Source organism: Nerophis ophidion, linkage group LG04 (assembly GCF_033978795.1).
Source record: "Nerophis ophidion isolate RoL-2023_Sa linkage group LG04, RoL_Noph_v1.0, whole genome shotgun sequence".
In the NCBI taxonomy this organism is placed as follows: Eukaryota; Metazoa; Chordata; class Actinopteri; order Syngnathiformes; family Syngnathidae; genus Nerophis; species Nerophis ophidion.
In genome coordinates, this window is record NC_084614.1 from 24,142,534 (window position 1) to 24,164,235 (window position 21,702).

Here is a 21,702-nt window from a genome sequence, read left to right on the forward strand (position 1 = left end):
GAATATGTGAGGAGCCCTGCAACTCGTGACGTCACGCGCACATACTTCCGGTAAAGGCAGGGCTTTTTTATTAGCGACCAAAAGTTGCGAACTTTATCGTCGATTTTCTCTATTAAATCCTTTCAGCAAAAATATGGCAATATCGCAAAATGATCAAGTATGACACATAGAATGGACCTGCTATTCCCGTTTTAAATAACAAAATCTCATTTCAGTAGGCCTTTAAAGGAGACATAATGGACCAAAAAAACAAAAACTGTTGTGGTCTCAAAAAAAAAAAAAGGGAATCCAAATGCGGATCAGTAAAAATTATCTATTTAATACCAAAAATTACTGGAGAAAATAACTCAGTAACGAAAGATCAGCTCCAGGAAAACCGGGTCAAAAATCGGTCCTCCACCTGAGGAAATACAAAAAACCGGAATTACTAAGGGTTCAGGGCAAAGGACTGAGTAAGCGAGCTCGGGCTGGATTCTACCGCAGGCAACGGACAAACTGGCACTGGCTGGATGGAGATCCAGGGTTTAAATCAGGTGGTTGATTAGAAGCAGGTGGGCTCGGGTAACTGGCAGCTCACATGCAACTGATGACCAGGTAGTGGAGTTACAGACACAAGGGGAAAAAAGGCAGGAGAACCGCCCTCATGACAAAAAATAAATCTGTCTGGAGCCGCAAAATGTGTCAATATTAGCTATATTAGCCTACTATCAAAAACTGATGCAAATCCCCATTGACAGAAATGTTGTATTTTAATTGTTATTCTACACATTTTTGCAACATTGAAAACCATTAGTAAAATGGAGGCTTCTCATACAATAAAATAACTTCTGGATATTACTGTCTCAGAATGGCCAAAGGTAAAGATGTGTGTGTGTGTGTGTGTGTGTGTGTGTTCAAGTTGAAGTAAACGGCAGGCTGTGTTCTTCGAATGGATTTATTACAATCTTTGCAAGCTGGGTAACGTTTGCTGTGGTCTGGAACAACATGGAACACGTACTACTATCAGAAATGCAGCCAATATTACAAACCCCGTTTCCGTATGAGTTGGGAAATTGTGTTAGACGTAAATTTAAACGGAATACAATGGTTCTCAAATCATTTTCAACCCATATTCAGTTGAATATGCTACAAAGACAACATATTTGATGTTCAAACTGATAAACATTTTTGTAAATAATCATTAACTGTAAAATTTGATGCCAGCAACATGTGACAAAGAAGTTGGGAAAGTTGAAGAATGCTCATCAAACACTTATTTGGAACATCCCACCGGTGTGCAGGCTAATTGGGAACAGGTGGGTGCCATGATTGGGTATAAAAACAGCTTCCCAAAAGATGCTCAGTCTTTCACAAGAAAGGATGGGGCGAGGTACACCCCTTTGTCCACAACTGCGTCAGCAAATAGTCAAATAGTTTAAAAACAACGTTTCTCAAAGTGCAATTGCAAGAAATTTAGGGATTTCAACATCTACGGTCCATCAAAAGGTTCAAAGAATCTGGAAAAATTACTCATTCACTCCAAAGTATGTGTGTTGCCCACTTGCTTGTAAATTGATGAAAATGGCGGTGTTTTTGTTTTTAGGTGTCTTGGTCATATCAAATGAAACTTATAATTTGTTTATTCCAAAATGTAGATTGAAACATTAAAGGTTGACTATGTAGAATTACAAGAAAAACAACAGAAAAAGAATTCCAGCAGTCGATTGCCAGACCGTTGCTAAGTAAAACGGGCCGTTGCTAGGGACTCCGCTCTGAACAGAGGACAGCAGAGGACTGCTAAGCCTTATGTTTCATTTTTACCGTCATTAACAGCATCATAAATGACTTGTAGCTTGTTACAGGGACAGTGGAGGCTCTCTGCCTTCCAAACCACTGCTGCTCAGAGCCTCCGCTGTCACTGCTCTCGTCAAGTTGTAAAAAAATAAAATAAAAAAGGAACTCCGTAGCACCGAAAGTCCGCGACGATAAACGTGTTTATGACAGATAAGACTACACAAATACACCCATCCTAACAAGTATATGATAAATGTAGACAACTTTTCCTTTTCTTTTACTTTCATACTGCAACAGTGATTGGATGTTTACTGAGGGCTGAGGGGTGTGTGCGGGTGCTTGTCTGCTGCGCAGCCTGTGGAATGGTGAATACACGCACAGCGGAGGGAGGGATGAGAGGGAAGCCGACACTACTATATCGTGTGTGTCCCTTTTTCGGCGGATTTTTCCACTATTGCAGATAATTTTGTCAACTTGTAATGTAGTAATTTTGTGAGTTTATTTAAATTTGCCTTCTCAAATTTTGATTTGAGGGGGCAACACATTTATTTAAGGGGGCTCGGCCCCCTCTTGCCCCTACGTAAAGCCGGCCATGCTCCAGCAAATCAATAAAATCAACAAAGCTCACCTTTGTGCATTCACGCACAGCGTAAAACGTTTGGTGGACAAAATGAGACGAAGAATAAGTAGCATAAAACACGTCTTTTTGTGGCAGCGTCAGTGAAAGTTATACATGTAAACAAACTACGATCGTTGAAATTAGTGGGACAAAACGGTGCTTGCCAAATATTCGCATCAGTGAAACATGTTTGATATAAAGCAGGGGTCACCAACACGGTGCCCGCAGGCACCATGTAGCCCGTAAGGACCAGATGAGTAGCCCGCTGGCCTGTTCTAAAAATTGCTCAAAAAGCAGCACTTACCACTGAGCTGCCCTGTATTTTTAAAATTTGTATTTATTTACTAGCGAGCTGGTCTCGCTTTGCTCGACATTTTTAATTCTAAGAGAGACAAAACTCAAATAGAATTTGAAAATCAAAGAAAATATTTTAAAGACTTGATCTTCACTTGTTTAAATAAATTCATTTCTATTTTTACTTTGCTTCTTAAAACTTTCGGGAAGACAATTTTAGAGAAAAAAACAACCTTAAAAATGATTTTAGGATTTTTAAACACATATACCTTTTTACCTTTTACATTCCTTCCTCTTCTTTCCTGACAATTTAAATCAATATTAAGTTTTTTTTATTATTGTAAAGAATAATAAATACATTTTAATTTAATTCTTCATTTTAGCTTGTTTTTTCGACAAAGAATATTTGTGAAATATTTCTTCAAACTTATTATGATTAAAATTCAAAAAAATTATTCTGGCAAATCTAGAAAATCTGTAGAAACAAATTTAAATCTTATTTCAAAGTCTTTTGAATTCCTTTAAAAAATGTTGTTCTGGAAAATCTAGAAGAAATAATGATTTGTCTTTGTTAGAAATATAGCTTGGTCCAATTTGTTATATATTATAACAAAGTGCAGACTGGATTTTAACCTATTTAAAACATGTCATCAAAATTCTAAAATTAATCTTAATCAGGAAAAATGACTAATGATTTTCCATAAATTCCTTTTTTAATTTTTTCAAAAAGATTCGACTTAGCTAGGTTTTCTCTTCATTTTTTTTGGTTGAATTTTGAATTTTAAAGAGTCGAAATTGAAGATAAACTATGTTTAAAAATTTTATTTTAATTTTTGGGGTGTTTTCTCCTCTTTTAAACCGTTCAACTAAGTGTTTTTTTCATCATTTATTCTCGGCAAAAAACCTTCTGTAAAAGGAAAAAAAAATGTACAATGGAATGACAGACAGAAATACCCTTTTTAAAAAAAAAAATATATATATACAGTATATATATATACACACATATATGTACATATATATATATATATATATATATATATATATATATATATATATATATATATATATATATATATGTAGGTGTGGGAAAAAAAATTACAAGACTACTTCATCTCTACAGATCTGTTTCATGAGGGGTTCCCTCAATCATCAGGAGATTTTAATGGAAGCATTCACATACAATGGTTTATATAGAGCACAGAGTGGGTGGGTACAAGCAGGCGCTCTACCACGGTATCGAGCACTATTCTCCGGATAATCCAATCAAGACATATATATATATATATATATATATATATATATATATATATATATATATATATATATATATATATATATATGTATTTAAAGGTAAATTGAGCAAATGGGCTATTTCTGGCAGTTTATTTAAGTGTGTATCAAACTGGTAGCCCTTCGCATTAATCAGTACCCAAGAAGTAGCTCTTGGCTTCAAAAATGTTGGTGACCCCTGATATAAACAGTGGGATTTCTAACAATTAGGAAGGTTTGTGTCATGCTTGTTCTCCTACAGAAAATATATCAAACCAAAACATTTTTTTTTGTTTATCTTTTTCCATTTTCACACATCTCTGAAAGAGGTCCAGGGAGCTACTAGAGCGGTGCTAAAGAGCCGCTTGTGGCTCGCTCTAAAGCCACGGGTTGCAGACCTATATGAAGAATGTATGGACCTCTCCAGTCAAATGGGACGGACAAAACGAGAGGATTGCAATTTACAGCAGTCTTTTTAATGATTCCGACTTCAAATAAGTACTGTTTTGGTTGGACTTTAGATGGAAAACATGTAAAAGACTCAAACCAAATGCGACCCAGAAAATCAGGTCAAACACTTCCAGAGGCGAAAAACTGAGTCAGAACCTGCCGAAAAACATTGGAAAAAGAGTAGACCTGACAAACAAAAACGAGAGGAAAAAAAGGTATGTTGATACAGTGGGGCAAAAAAGTATTTAGTCAGCCACCGATTGTGCAAGTTCTCCCACTTAAAATGATGACAGAGGTCTGTAATTTTCATCATAGGTACACTTCAGCTGTGAGAGACAGAATGTGAAAAAAAAATCCAGGAATTCACATTGTAGGAATTTAAAAAAATTTATTCGTAAATTATGGTGCAAAATAAGTATTTGGTCAACCATTCAAAGCTCTCACTGATGGAAGGAGGTTTTGGCTCAAAATCTCACGATACATGGCCCCATTCATTCTTTCCTTAACACGGATCAATCGTCCTTAGCAGAAAAACAGCCCCAAAGCATGATGTTTCCACCCCCATGCTTCACAGTAGGTATGGTGTTCTTGGGATGCAACTCAGTATTCTTCTTCCTCCAAACACGACGAGTTGAGTTTATACCAAAAAGTTATATTTTGGTTTCATCTGACCACATGACATTCTCCCAATCTTCTGCTGTATCATACATGGATCCATTTTGGTATAAACTCAACTCGTCGTGTTTGGAGGAAGAAGAATATGCAAAATTTAATATTTACCTCTGAAGATTGCAAATAGAAAAAAAGCATAACATTTTTATTTAAATTTTGTTGATATTTTTTTTAATTATTATTTTTATTATTTGAAACTGGATTTTGCATGTCACTAAATATTATATAAGCCTCGCTTGTTCAATATTTAATGCAAAACTTGTTCGGGTCCCTATTAAAAGGTTAATTTGTTCAACCTTGGCCCGCGGCTTTGTTCGGTTTAAAATTTTGGCCCACTCTTTATTTGAGTTTGACACCCCTGTTATAGTCCAAAAATATGGTATGTAATGAAATTTTACTCATCCTGGATACTTTGGGTCCTTTAAGTATCGCTCTCTGCAGCGGAAAAAACACAGCTGCAGCTCTCAATCCAGTAGAGCAGTAGTTCTCAAATGGGGGTACGCATACCTCTGGAGGTACTTGAAAGTATGCCAAGGGGTATGTGAGATTTTTCAAAAATATTCTAAAAAATAGCAGCAATTCAAAAATCCTTCACAATTATATTTATTGAATAATACTTAAACAAAATATGAATGCAAGTTCATAAACTGTGGAAAAAACAACAACAACAATGCAATATTCAGTGTTGACAGCTAGATTTTTTATGGACATGTTCCATAAATATTGATGTTAAAGATTTCTTTTTTTGTGAAGAAATGTTTGGAATTAAGTTGATGAATCCAGATGGATCTCTATTATAATCCCCAAAGAGGGCACTTTAAGTTGATGATTACTCCTATGTGTAGAAATCTTTACTTATAATTGAATCACTTGTTTATTTTTCAACAAGGTTTTAGTTATTTTTATATATTTTTTTCCAAATAGTTCAAGACAAACCACTACAAATGAGCAATATTTTGCACTGTTATACAATTTAAAAAATCAGAAACTGATGACATAGTGCTGTATTTTACTTCTTTATCTCTTTTTTTCAACCAAAAATGCTTTGCTCTGATTAGGGGGTACTTGAATTAAAAAAATGTTCACAGGGGGTACGTCACTGAAAAAATGTTGAGCACCACTGCTTAGAGGACGCTGTCTCACAAGTCAATTGCCTCAACAGTTTTCAGCAGAAGGATGCGTTGACAATATGTGATGTTGTCCAGTAATATATACTGTGTTGAAAAATGCCTTAATAACTGGGTGAGGCAATTTATGGACTGTTACAAATTGGCATTTTTAGGACTTTTATTCATGTTTTTTGCCCTATACACGTCTTCTGTATCCACAACAGATTGTGAGCCATTCTGACAATAGGACAGCATGCGTTTAAGCATCATAACCACAAGGTGGTGCACTTACTTTGCATGTTGTGCTATAGAAAGTGTTGTTATGGACTTGTTTTGTTGGTGTTTTTTCTTAATGAGGTTGCTTCTGATCCATAAAACCAATCAAATGTCAAACATGACAGGACAAAGGGATATTGAGATGATTGGCTGCACATCATATGCAAAACTGCTTCTGGCATGGGACCCCGGACAGCTGCCTGGGTCACACACACAAACACACATGTGACACCCCCCCCCCCCCCCCCCCCCCCCCCCCGCCTCCATGCCCAATGTTGCTAATCCTCAAAGAGTCCACTGACCTGTTTTCACAGCATTCTTGTTTTGTGTCGCTCCCTGTTAGGTTGTTGCTGTCATGCAAACCTGTGGATGTTCTCAACGCACACATTCATCAAGTCTCCCCGACACACGCACGTTTCCACGGCGATATCAGCTTGCATGTTGCATGAACACGTGACATAAAAAGTGCTTCGGGGGGTGCTGACGAGGAAAATATTCCTGTGTGTCTTTAGAGTAGACTTTCAAACGGTCATGGAATCCATCCATTCATTTTCGAACGCCTGTCCCGTTTGGGGTTGCGGGGGTGCTGGAGCCTATCTCAGCTGCATTCGGGCGGAAGGCTGGGTACACCCTGGACAAGTCGCCACCTCATCGCAGGGCCAACACAGATAACATTCACACGAGGGCCAATTAGTGTCGTGTAGTGGAAAGGTCCGAAACTTAACTGCAAACAAAGTGGTTTTAGTACAAAAGCTTTATTTACCCAATATCAAAAAGTACAGAGTGGATTGAGTTGCAGATAGCATCCTTCGAAGGATCCAGAGTCAAACGAGAAAACATGCAAATCATTTCTTTTCTCTTGGTGCTTGGCTTTTTTTTATATGACTCCTCATGGGTCAAGGTCGAGTTGTTTTTGCCACTCCTGGCACCAACACAAGAGTCATAACAAACAGTCATAACAATTCTTAGAATGGTCACAGTGCCTGCAAACTGAATTTTGCCTTACATTTTGTTTCCCAGTGATTTAGAAATAGGCTTTTGGATACACAAAATATGGTATAAATGAATCACAATAAAGTCAGAAATTCCACTATAGTTGCCAATCAACCTATTCCCAAGAGCATGTCTTTGGAATATTTATTGTATTTTTTTTTCCATATACAAAGAAATCCTAAAGGCCCACTGAAATGACATTTTTTTTTATTCAAACGGGGATAGCAGGTCCATTCTATGTGTTATACTTGATCATTTCGCGATATTGCCATATTTTTGCTGAAAGGATTTAGTAGAGAACATCCACGATAAAGTTCGCAACTTTTGGTCGTTGATAAAATAGCCCTGCCTTTACCGGAAGTCGCAGATGATGACGTCACAAGGGTGAGGGCTCCTCACGTCCTCACATTGTTTTTAATGGGAGCCTCCAGCATTAAGAGCTATTCGGACCGAGAACACGACAATTTTCCCCATTAATTTGAGCGAGGTTGAAAGATTTGTGGATGATGATATTGATAGCAAAGGACTAGAAAAAAAGTTTTAAAAAAAGGCGATTGCATTGGGACGGATTCAGATGTTTTTAGACACATTTCCTAGGATATTTCTGGGAAATCCCTTATCTTTCTATTGTGTTGCTATTTTTTTAGTGAGATTAAATAGTACCTGATAGTCGGAGGGGTGTGTCCACAGGTGTCTTGACGCCAGTCTCTGAGGGAAGTCGACGGCAGTTGCATTTTTACCACAATTTTCTCACCGAAACCTGCCGGTTAACAAGTGGTCGGGAACCACGTTCGCTTGACCGCTCCGATCCGGGAATTTTAAACAAGGAATCACCGTGTGTTTGTGTGGCTAAAGGCTAAAGCTTCCCACCATCTTTTTACTTTGACTTCTCCATTATTAATTGAACAAATTGCAAAAGATTCAGCAACACAGATGTCCAATTGCGCCAATAAAAGAGCCGACTTTTAGCCGCAAATAGTGCTGCGCTAATATGTCCCCTGCAACCCGTCATGCGTCATCATTCCGCGACATTTTAAACCAAGAAACTCTGCGGGAAATTTAAAATTGCAATTTAGTAAACTAAACCGGCCGTACTGGCATGTGTTGCAATGTTAATATTTCATCATTGATATATAAACTATCAGACTGCGTGGTCGGTAGTAGTGGGTTTCAGTAGGCCTTTAAAGGGTCTTGAATGCAACTCTTTACTCAACAACCCCCCAGTAGCGCGAGCACTCATGTACCCACTCTCCGCCTGCCCTCAGCCCTACTTTCTTTCTCTGCCTGATGTTTCCATTACAGAAATAAAAGCATGACGGCTAATCCACTTATGTGTTCTCTGGACGGCACACACACACATAAAACACACAATAAAGATACATGCATCATGCATATGGGCCACTACAGGCCGGCTAGCCACTACTATTACATAGACAACAATCTTCTATCACACACACACGCACACACACACACGCACACACACACACACACACACACACACACACACACACACACACACACACACACACACACACACACACACACACACACACACACACACACACACACACACACACACACACACACACACACACACAAACACACACGTAATCTCCCAAGACAATTTCCTTCTATATGGAGCAAGGATAGAAAGAATCGAGGAGTGCTGAGATGGTGCGGGGTTTAGTTTTAGTGTTAAGTACGACATTAGCGAGATCTCATTGTGATGCCTTCAAGCTCACCTTGTCTTTTTATCATTTCTCACTATAGGAACGTCAGTCCTTTTTGGATTTAGGTCAGGTAGAAATGGAGGTTACACTCCAAACTCCATCCCCTCATTAAATCACAGACAAGCTTTATTTTACTGTGGATGCAAGAGGTGATTTTTTTTTTTTAATGGGGTCATGACTCTTATATACTAATACGCCAATTCGTAACTTTAAGGAACTCTACCGGCATGATCGAGCAGCAAAGAATTGTGGGAAATATGAAGTGCATGAGTGGCAGACCCGGTTATAGATTAAAGGCAACAATTGTGGATGGTAAAGATTATGGTTAAAGGGGAACATTATCACCAGACCTATGCAAGCGTCAATATATACCTTAAAAGTTGCAGAAAAAAAGACCATATATTTTTTTAACCGATTTCCGAACTTTAAATGGGTGAATTTTGGCGAGTTAAACACCTTTCTATTATTTGCTCTCGGAGCGATGACGTCACGTTGTGACGTCACCTAGGTAGTCAACCGCCATTTTCTCAAACAGATTATAAACATCGAGTCAAATCAGCTCTGTTATTTTCCGTTTTTTCGACTGTTTTCCGTACCTTGGAGACATCATGCCTCGTCGGTGTGTTGTCGGAGGGTGTAACAACACGATCAGGGACGGATTCAAGTTGATTTACGTAGAATGTGCATCGATTAGCACGGCATGCTAATCGATACTAACATGCTATTTAGGGTAGCTGTATGTACATTTGTAGCTATATTTGCATCTAGCCTTTCCCTCCACCCACATTTAATGCCAAACAAACACTTACCAATCGACAGATTTAAGTTGCTACAGTGTCACAAGATGCGAAAGTCCCGATCGTTTGGTCTGCACATTTTACCGGCGATGCTAAGTCAGGCATGGCACAGAGATGTATGGATATCCTGCAGAATCATTTACAACGATAAAGTCAACAAAATCACAAAGGTGAATTTTGTAGACGTTATTGACTTATGTGCTAATCAGACATATTTGGTCACGACCTGACTGCCAGCTAATCGATGCTAACATGCTATTTAGGCTAGCTGTATGTACATTTGTAGCTATATTTGCATCCGGCGTTGCCCTCCACCCACATTTAATGCCAAACAAACACTTACCAATCGACGGATTTAAGTTGCTCCAGTGTCACAAGATGCGAAAGTCCCGATCGTTTGGTCTGCACATTTTACCGCCGATGCTAAGGCCGACATGGCCGAATAGCGTCAATAGCTTCAGTTTCTTCATTTTCGTTTTCGCTATCTGCCTCCATACTACAACCTGTCAGGGTTATTTGTTGACGAACCCCTAGAGGCAGAGATGGAGGCAGGCATTGGATATGAAGACATTATTTAATATAAATAATAGAACAAGAACAAACAAAAAGCACGCACGTGGGCCGAATAACAAACTAAGGGAGCTAGCACTGGAAACTAGAAAACAAAAAGGAAATTTAGCATGGGAGCTAGAGGATAGCAAACAGAAAAACTGCAAATAACTAATGGCTATCAAGAAACAGCTTACCGCTACGACGACCAGGACAAAATGTAGCACGACAGGTAGCACGACAAGAGTGACATGTGGCAAAGACTATTGTAATACAATAAAATGATCCAGCCACTGACACAAGACAAAGGAGGTACAAATAGGAGCCGGCTGATTGGTAACAGGTGTGGCCAGATGCCAATCAGCCGCAGCTGAAGGGGAACACAGCACTCACGGAACAAGACAGGAAGCTGACAAAATAAGAGCACTAGACAGGAACTAAGGACAGGAAATACTAAACACACTGAGGACGAACACAGCACCCAGGGAACAAGACAGGAAGCTGACAAATTAAGAGCACTTGACAGGAACTAAAATACAGGAAATACTAAACACAGGAAACAGACAAATGCAGAGGAAAAAACTAAAACATAGACAAACTGTCAGGGGCAAGCCTGACACAACCATCCGTTTCAATACATGGGTAATCTGTTGAATCGCTTAAACCGCTGAAATACGAGTCTGAATCCGAGCTAATGTCGCTATATATTGCTGTGCTATCCGCCTGGATAGCATGTATATCACTGGATGACGTCAAAGGGAAATGGACGGTGGCTTCACAGATAGCGAAAATTAGGCACTTTAAAGTCCTTTTTCGGGATATTCTATGATGGGTAAAGTTTTGAAAAAAACTTCGAAAAATAAAATAATCCACTGGGAACTGATTTTTATTGGTTTTAACCCTCCTGAAATTGTGATAATGTTCCCCTTTAATATGATTTTTGCTCACAAATCTGCCTAGCAACAAGTGACCATGGAAACAGAAGGAGAAATATAAAATTACCTTATTTTTTATCATTTGAGGTGTCAAACCTCCGGCCCGCGTAATGAGTTTGCGAAGTATTAAAATTAGCTGTTTTTTTTTTCTTTTAACGAAAGAAACTGCTGTTCTAAATGTGTCCACTGGATGTCACAATAGCAATTCTATTAGGCAAGTAAACGGTTTATACCGAGGCCAAGCAAGAGGTACACAGTAAAGGGGGACTGTGGTTCCTCCTCCTCGATCTACATGAAACTTAAAACCTGACGTATTATGTATTCTGCTTCCAACACATCGTCATTTGGCAACCTCGTTGCCCCATAACGTGTCTCTGTCAAACACTAGAGTGTGGGGGGTGGTCTCTGGCTGGCTTGGGGTCTGGCCGTCCGCTGCTTCTCTTGTGCCCTGTCCTCTGCCGGGCGTGTCTGTCTGGGACCTGCTGCTGGCTCTCCGGGCGGCACGGTGGGTACCTGTCGCTGGCCGGCCTGGCTGCGTGGGGCCGGTTGTCCCTGGTTCCCTGAACGCCCCACCTGCTGTTTGGGTTGGGCTCTCTGGGCGGCTGGGGCCGTACTCTGGCTCCCACGCACACTGGGAGTCAAATGTATTGTACATACAAATACACATATACTCACACACACACACATGCCGTTATTCATACATACATGCATACATACATACATACATACATACATTCATAGGTACCTACGCTCCCACATACATACACAAACACAGTACATATGTCACGGCTTGGATTCGAACCCCTTTTCCTCCTGCATCTGTTTTTCACAGTTCCTCCTCACGCTGAACGCAGCACACCCACGCAGCGACAAACCTGCACCCACTCGCCAATCTGCTCACCTGGAATTGATGAGGGGGGCTGGATAAAAATCCAGCGGACCCAAGGATCAACGCGGGAACTTAGTTACCTCTCCGTGTACCGTAAGCCTGATGTTCGCTTACTGTTGTTGTGTTTCCTTCCGTGATTCTGACGTCCGTGTTACTGTACCGCAGAGTCTTCCTCCTTCTAGATCGTCTTTTGTTCCCCACTGTGTTTTTGGACTGCCTCTCTCGATTCCCGACCCTAGCCTGAACACAGATCTGGCCTCTCCTCTCCTGCCCTAGATGTTCATCTGCCTGCCTTTTGGACTGCCTTGTTCCTTCACTCCCTAAGGCACACTCCAGTTAATTTACACACATAGTAACACACAAATGCTCTTGGGTTTGACACACTCCATCTCCTTGGGTTATCTTATTAGTTTAGTATTGCTTATTATATATATATATATATATATATATATATATATATATATATATATATATATATATATATATATACATATATATAAATTATTGATCATTACCGCCACCTGGTGTCAGTCTACCGTCATCTCCCCTTTAGTAAACATAACAACATACCTACATACTCCAAGTTTGTCCATCTACACGCACAGTCACTGTACAAACATACATATACATATACTGTACAAACATTTATATACATATACTGTACATATACATTCACTGTACAAACATACATATACACATACTGTACAAACATACATATACACATACTGTACATATACATTCACTTTACAATCATTCATATACACATTCTGTACATATACAAGTACATATACATACATACACTCATGCACACAATCACGTTTCATCAAAAATATATTAACGTTGTTGCTTTAGGGCAGGGGTCGGCAACTCGCGGCTCTGGAGCCGCATGCAGCTCTTTAACGCCACCCTAGTGGCTCTCTGGAGCTTTTTCAAAAATATATATGAAAAATGGAAAAAGATGAGAGGAAAAAACATATTTTTTGTTTTAATATGGTTTCTGTAGGAGGACAAACATGACACAAACCTCCCTATTTGTTATAAAGCACACTGTTTATATAAACATGTTTCGCTGATTCGAGTATTTGGCGAACGCCGTGTTGTCCTACTAAGTTTGGCGGTCCTTGAACTCACCGTCGTGAACTCACCAAACATTTAACATTGTGCATGAATGCACAAAGGTGAGTTTTGTTGATGTTATTGACTTGTGTGGAGTGCTAATCAGACATACTTGGTCACTGCATGACTGCAAGCTAATGGATGCTAACATGCTATTTACATATTGCACCATTATGCCTCATTTGTAGCTATATTTGAGCTGATTTGGTTTCCTTTCAAGGCCTACTGAAACCCACTACTACCGACCACACAGTCTGATAGTTTATAGATCAATGATGAAATATTAACATTGCAACACATGCCAATACGGTCTTTTTAGTTTACTAAATTGCAATTTTAAATTTTGCGCGAAGTATCCTGTTGAAAACGTCAGTATGATGACGCGTGCGCGTGACATCACGGATTGTAGCAGACATTTTTTTTCAGCCGGATCTCAGCTAAAAGTGGTCTGCTTTAATCGCATAATTACACAGTATTCTGGACATCTGTGTTGCTGAATCTTTTGCAATTTGTTCAATTAATAATGGAGACATCAAAGAAGAACGATGTAGGTGGGAAGCGGTGTATTGCGGCTGCCTTTTGCTACACAAACACACCCGGTGTTTTCTTGTTTACATTCCCGAAGGTGAAGCTTTACTATGGAACAGAGCGGTTAAGCGAACATGGTTCCCGACCACATGTCAACCGGCAGGTTTCGGTGAGAAAATTGTGGTAATAAGTTGGCTCTTACCGTAGAAATGAGTGGAGCTTGCGTCGTTCCTCATGCACCTGTCAGAGAGGCAGCTGTGTAGCTTCCCTCAAAGACACTGGCGGTCACCACACCCGTGACCAGACCCCTCTGACTTTCAGGTACAACAGTATAATTTCTCTAAAACACTAGTAACACAATAAGCAGATAAGGGATTTTCCAGAATTATCCAAGTAAATATGTCTGATAACATCTGTTCTTTTTTTTTTCTTCTAGTCATTCACTCTCACTATCCTCATCCACAAATCTTTCATCATCGCTCAAATTAAGGGGGAAATCGTCGCTTTCTCAGTCCGAATCGCTCTCGCTGCTGGTGGCTATGATTGTAAACAATGTGAGGATGTGAGGAGCTCCACAACCCGTGACGTCACGCGCACATCGTCTGCTACTTCCGGTACAGGCAAGGCTTTTTTATTGCGACTAAAAGTTGCAAACTTTATCGTCGATGTGCTCTACTAAATCCTTTCAGCAAAAATATGGCAATATCGTGAAATGATCAAATATGATACATAAAATGGACCTGCTATCGATTTCCCCATTAATTTGAGCGAGGATGAAAGATTCGTGGATGAGGATAGTGAGAGTGAAGGACTAGAAAGAAAAAAAAAGACAGGGCAGTGGGAGCGATTCAGATGTTATTAGACACATTTACTAGGATAATTCTGGAAAATCCCTTATCTGCTTATTGTGTTACTAGTGTTGTAGTGAGATTATACTGTTGTACCTGAAAGTCGGAGGGGTGTGGCCACGGGTGTGGTGACCGCCAATGTCTCTGAGGGAAGCCACGCAGCTGCCTCTTTGACAGGTGCACGAGGACCGACGCAAGCTCTGCTCATGTCTACGGTAAGAGCCGACTTATTACCACAATTTTCTCACCGAAACCTGCCGGTTGACATGTGGTCGGGAACCATGTTCGCTTAACCGCTCTGTTCCATAGTAAAGCTTCACCTTCGGGAATGTAAACAAGGAAACACCGGCTGTGTTTGTGTTGCTAAAGGCAGCTGCAATACACCGCTTCCCACCTACATCGTTCTTCTTTGACGTCTCCATTATTAATTTTGTAAATTGCAAAAGATTCAGCAACACAGATGTCTAGAATACTGTGTAATTATGCGATTAAAGCAGACTACTTATAGCTGGGATCGGGCTAAAAAAAAAAGTCCGCTACAATCCGAGACGTTTTCAACAGGATATTTTGCGCAAAATTTTAAATTGCAATTTAATAAACTAAAAATGCCGTATTGGCATGTGTTGCAATGTTAAGATTTCATCATTGATATAGAGACTGCGTGGTGGGTAGTAGTAGTAGGTTTTAGTGCTTTTTTGGCCAAAGTAAAACTAAGAAAACAACCTGAAGTTTTCTTTATTTTTAAGTTATCATGCCATTATTTTACCATTGTAGATTTTCTTCAATACGGCCCCTGAGCTAAAATGACCTTGACACCCCTGTTCAACAGGAAGTGACCATGTGTGCATTTGCATGAACCTCATACAGTTTTCATTTTTTGTATATTTAAAAATATGTATATTTTTGAATTGTAAAATTAAAAAAAAGTTTTTTTATTTTTTTTATTTAACATTTTACAATTTATTCATACATTTTTTTTTTTTTTTAAACAACCATTCTTCTGAGCATGGGTTTCTTCCTTGGAATCCCTCAGAGGGCACTCATGCGCACATACACTCTGGTCAAACGTAAAGGATTTACTCATTCCGAGCGTTAAGTCTCTGGGCGTTGAAAAGTCCTCTCAAGCTGGCTACCGCAAGAGAAGGAATTAGAAAAAAAATAAAAAAAATAATAACCACGTCATGGTCTGATTGTTTTTTTTTTTTCCTGTCCTATATTTAAGTCAGTGGACTGGGAAATGAGAGAAATGGCGAGCAGCGCAGGGAACGTGAACACGGCGAGACGTCAAGAGTGAAACAAGTGAAAGATGGAGGGATGAAGAGAGAATGTAAAGAGGTAATTATATGAGCTTCAGCTTGCTTGTTATACTTTTTACCCACAATGCATGCTGACAGACTGCAGTCATGTGACTCCACACACTTTGAACACAAGGTTTGTTTACTTTCAGTGTTTACTCCTTGTCTGACTGGAACAGGCGAGTGCCAACCCTCCCGGAATTTTCGGGAGACTCCCGAAATTCAGCGCCTCTCCCGAAGACCTCCCGGAAGAAATTTTCTCCCGGAAATCTCCCGAAATTCACGCCCCCTGCAGCTCCGTGCGGACATGAGTGGGGACAGCCTCTTTTCACGTCCGCTTGCCTGCCCAATCACGTTACAACATCTACGGATTTTTAATAAAAAACTGCACAGACGAGGCGACGAAGCAGAAGAACGAGGAAGTTACAGCCATGGCGAGGCCGTCTGTAATAGAATGATTCTATGTTGTCTGTTGCCATCTCCTGGTGAATGTTGGCTATAGCGTTATGTGGTTGCTTTTTAATTGGCCAACGATTTACGTGGTGTTGTGCACCTGACGGCAAGTGACTCTCGCCAGTACGCAAATGGCAGAACAAAGGTTACTCAAATAGTGAAAGGTAATCCATCCATCCATCCATCTTTTTCCGCTTATCCGAGGTCGGGTCGCGGGGGCAACAACCTAAGCAGGGAAACCCAGACTTCCCTCTCCCCAGCCACTTCGTCTAGCTCTTCCCGGGGGATCCCGAGGCCTTCCCAGACCAGCTGGGAGACATAGTCTTCCCAACGTGTCCTGGGTCTTCCCCGTGGCCTCCTACCGGTTGGACGTGCCCAAAACACCTCCCTCGGGAGGCGTTCGGATGGCACCCTGACCAGATGCCCGAACCACCTCATCTGGCTCCTCTCGATGTGAAGGAGCAGCGGCTTTACTTTGAGCTCCCCCCGGATGACAGAGCTTCTCACCCTATCTCTAAGGGAGAGCCCCGCCACTCGGCGGAGGAAACTTATTTTGGCCGCTTGTACGCGTGATCTTATCCTTTCGGTCATGACCCAAAGCTCATGACCATAGGTGAGGATGGGAACGTAGATCGACCGGTAAATTGAGAGCTTTGCCTTCCGGCTCAGCTCCTTCTTCACCACAACGGATCGGTACAACGTCCGCATTACTGAAGACGCCGCACCGATCCGCCTGTCGATCTCACGATCCACTCTTCCCCCACTGGTGAACAAGACTCCTAGGTACTTGAACTCCTCCACTTGGGGCAGGGTCTCCTACTCAACCCGGAGATGGCATTCCACCCTTTTCTGGGCGAGAACCATGGACGTACCATGAAAGGTAAGTGTTTTTTGTTTTTTTTAATAACCAGCAAGCACAGTACAGTTATTACTGTGTATTTGATAGGTGCCGTCTGAAATTCAACTATTTATTTTATTTCTATATATAGGTAAAAAAATATATCAATCAATCAATCAATGTTTACTTATATAGCCCTAAATCACTAGTGTCTCAAAGGGCTGCACAAACCACTACGACATCCTCGGTAGGCCCACATAAGGGCAAGGAAAACTCACACCCAGTGGGACATCGGTGACAATAATGACCCAGTGGGACGTCGGTGACAATGATGACTATGAGAACCTTGGAGAGGAGGAAAGCAATGGATGTTGAGCGGGTCTAACATGATACTGTGAAAGTTCAATCTATAATGGATCCAACACAGTCGCGAGAGTCCAGTCCAAAGCGGATCCAACACAGCAGCGAGAGTCCCGTTCACAGCGGAGCCAGCAGGAAACCATCCCAAGCGGAGGCGGATCAGCAGCGCAGAGATGTCCCCAGCCGATACACAGGCAAGCAGTACATGGCCACCGGATCGGACCGGATCCCTTCCACAAGGGAGAGTGGGACATAGAAGAAAAAGAAAAGAAACGGCAGATCAACTGGTCTAAAAAGGGAGTCTATTTAAAGGCTAGAGTATACAAATGAGTTTTAAGGTGAGACTTAAATGCTTCTACTGAGGTGGCATCTCGAACTGTTACCGGGAGGGCATTCCACAGTACTGGAGCCCGAAATGAAAAAGCTCTATAGCCCGCAGACTTTTTGGGGGCTTTGGGAATCACTAATAAGCCGGAGTCCTTTGAACGCAGATTTCTTGCCGGGACATATGGTACAATACAATCGGCAAGATAGGATGGAGCTAGACCGTGAAGTATTTTATACGTAAGTAGTAAAACCTTAAAGTCACATCTTAAGTGCACAGGAAGCCAGTGCAGGTGAGCCAGTACAGGCGTAATGTGATCAAACTTTCTTGTTCTTGTCAAAAGTCTAGCAGCCGCATTTTGTACCAACTGTAATCTTTTAATGCTAGACATGGGGAGACCCGAAAATAATATGTTACAGTAGTCGAGGCGAGACGTAACAAACGCATGGATAATGATCTCAGCGTCTTTAGTGGACAGAATGGAGGGAATTTTAGCGATATTACGGAGATGAAAGAAGGCCGTTTTAGTAACGCTTTTAATGTGTGCCTCAAAGGAGAGAGTTGGGTCGAAGATAATACCCAGATTCTTTATCGTGTCGCCTTGTTTAATTGTTTGGTTGTCAAATGTTAGAGTTGTATTATTAAATAGAGTTCGGTGTCTAGCAGGACCGATAATCAGCATTTCCGTTTTTTTGGCGTTGAGTTGCAAAAAGTTAGCGGACATCCATTGTTTAATTTCATTAAGACACGCCTCCAGCTGACTACAATCCGGCGTGTTGGTCAGCTTTAGGGGCATGTAGAGTTGGGTGTCATCAGCATAACAGTGAAAGCTAACACCGTATTTGCGTATGATGTCACCTAGCGGCAGCATGTAGATGCTGAAGAGTGCAGGGCCAAGGACCGAACCCTGGGGAACTCCACACGTTACCTTAACGTAGTCCGAGGTCACATTGTTGTGGGAGACACACTGCATCCTATCAGTAAGATAAGAGTTAAACCAAGACAGGGCTAAGTCTGACATACCAATTCGTGTTTTGATACGTTATAATAAAATATTATGATCGACGGTATCGAAAGCAGCGCTAAGATCGAGGAGCAGCAACATAGATGACGCATCAGAATCCATCGTTAGCAATAGATCATTAGTCATTTTTGCGAGGGCTGTCTCCGTGGAGTGATTTGTCCTGAAACCGGATTGAAAGGTTTCACATAGATTGTTAGACGCTAAGTGTTCATTTAACTGCTCCGCAACAATTTTTTCGAGGATTTTTGAAATAAAGGGAAGGTAGTTTACCATGAGGTCAGGATCGAGGTTAGGTCTTTTAAGAAGAGGATGAATAACCGCTTTTTTGAATGCTAGGGGAACAGTGCCCGAGGAAAGTGATAAGTTTATAATATTTAGCACTGATGGACCTAATAATACAAAGAGCTCCTTGATAAGTTTCCCAGGAAGAGGGTCAAGTAAACATGTTGTTTGTTTTATTCCATTTACACGTTGTAACAATTCCTCTAATGTTATTTCCTCAAAACGAGAGAAACTATTTTGGAGGGCAGTATCCGCCGTATATACAATCGTGTCAGTGTTAATAGAACTCCGTTGTAGCTGGGACGCATTGTCTTTAATCTCCTTTCTAATGACTTCAATTTTCTTACTAAAGAATTGCATAAAGTCATCAGCTGAGTGGGTTGAGCTACTGGAAGGAGTCCCTTGTTGGGTTAGCGATGCTACCGTACTAAACAAAAATTTAGGATCGTTTTTATTACGGTGGATGAGATTTGAGTAATATTTAGCTTTAGCTAAGGTAAGCATGCGTTTATAAGTTATTAAACCATCACTCCATGCTTGATGGTGCACCTCAAGTTTAGTCGTGCGCCATTTGCGTTCCAGCTTTCTACATAATAATTTCTGAGCTCTAGTTTCTTCTGTAAACCACGGGGTGCGCCTTTTTGGAGCCTTTTTTAACTTTAGCGGTGCTATGTTATCAATGGTTTCGCGCAGGGCGTCGTTAAAGTTGTTAGTGAGGTTATCAATAGAGCCCACATATAGCTAGAATTCATTGAACGTCAAGTATTTCATATATATATATGAAAGTATTTCATATATATATATGAAATATATATGAAATACTCGAGTTGGTGAGTTATACTCGTCCCCTCTTAACCACACCCCTACCCAAACCACGCCCCAAACCACGCCCCCAACCCCCACCTCCCGAAGTCGAAGGTCTCAAGGTTGGCAAGTATGGCAGCGCTACAAAAATGTGCTTAAAAGTCTATTGCTGATGTCCAATTCTGATTGGCGGACGTGTCAGCACGCCATGAGGAGCACTTTGGTAAGATTTAAAACATCACACAGGGCCGCTTATTTGCGGTGAAAACAGTTTTTGTACCCATCTAACCAAAGCTTATATGAAGCTCAGTGGGATAATGTGAACGCACAAATAGCTTTATTGCACCCCTAGTGGTCATCACAAAAGCCTAAAAAGTGGTAACAGCACTCATGAAAGTGCACAATTCATGTTGGGCCATTGTGTATTAAGACATGAGATAGTTTACATACTAGAGACGGAAATAAAGCACGAGTGCTGCTTTCAGGTCTGTGTCTGCAGTGTCACTCGTGCCCTCACGGCTTCTCCAACAGCTGTGTACGGACTATTCATTGGGTACACTCTAAATTGGGGCGTGGCGATATGGCCTAAAATATTTATCACGATTTATATTGCAGTCTTCTGTGATAACAATGCATATCAAAATACATTATATGGGTATTTAAAGGAAAATAGAACCAGTTCAAAACAGGTTGCAAAGGCTGTTAAAAAGCTTAAAAAGAATTGAATGCTTCAATTATAATCAGACAAAAACACAAGATGTTGGTGTAACAATATCAAATAAATACTTAGATTCAGTAGTGGGCCGTGCGTGTCCCACCTAAGCCTTCAGTGATGTCCGACTTCAATGATTACCTCTCAAAATAAATCAATCAATCAATGATTATTTACATAGCCCTAAATCACAAGTGTCTCAAAGGGCTGCACAAACCACAACACAAACCACGACGACATCCTCGGTCGAGCCCACATAAGGGCAAGGAAAACTCACACCAAAGTGGGACTCACACCCAGTGGGACGTCGGTGACAATGATGACTATGAGAAACTTAAGCGATTCAACAGATTACGCATGTATTGAAACGGATGGTTGGAGTGTGGAGGCAGGTACCAAAAACGAAATTAAAGAAGAAACAGAAGCTTTTGAGCCATATCACGACAGACAGCGGCACGGGAGAAAGCGCGGATGAATTCGGCGATCGCCTTCTAACCAACGATTGGTATGTGTTTGTTTGGCATTAAAGGCCTACTGAAACCCACTACTACCGACCACACAGTCTGAAATTTTATATATCAATGATGAAATATTAACATTGCAACACATGCCAATACGGCCTTTTTAGTTTACTAAATTGCAATTTTAAATTTCCCGCGAAGTGTCCTGTTGAAAACTTCGTGGAATGATGACGTGTACGCGTGACGTCACGGACTGTAAGGAAATATTAGCGCTGCGCACACACACAACTAAAAGTAGTCT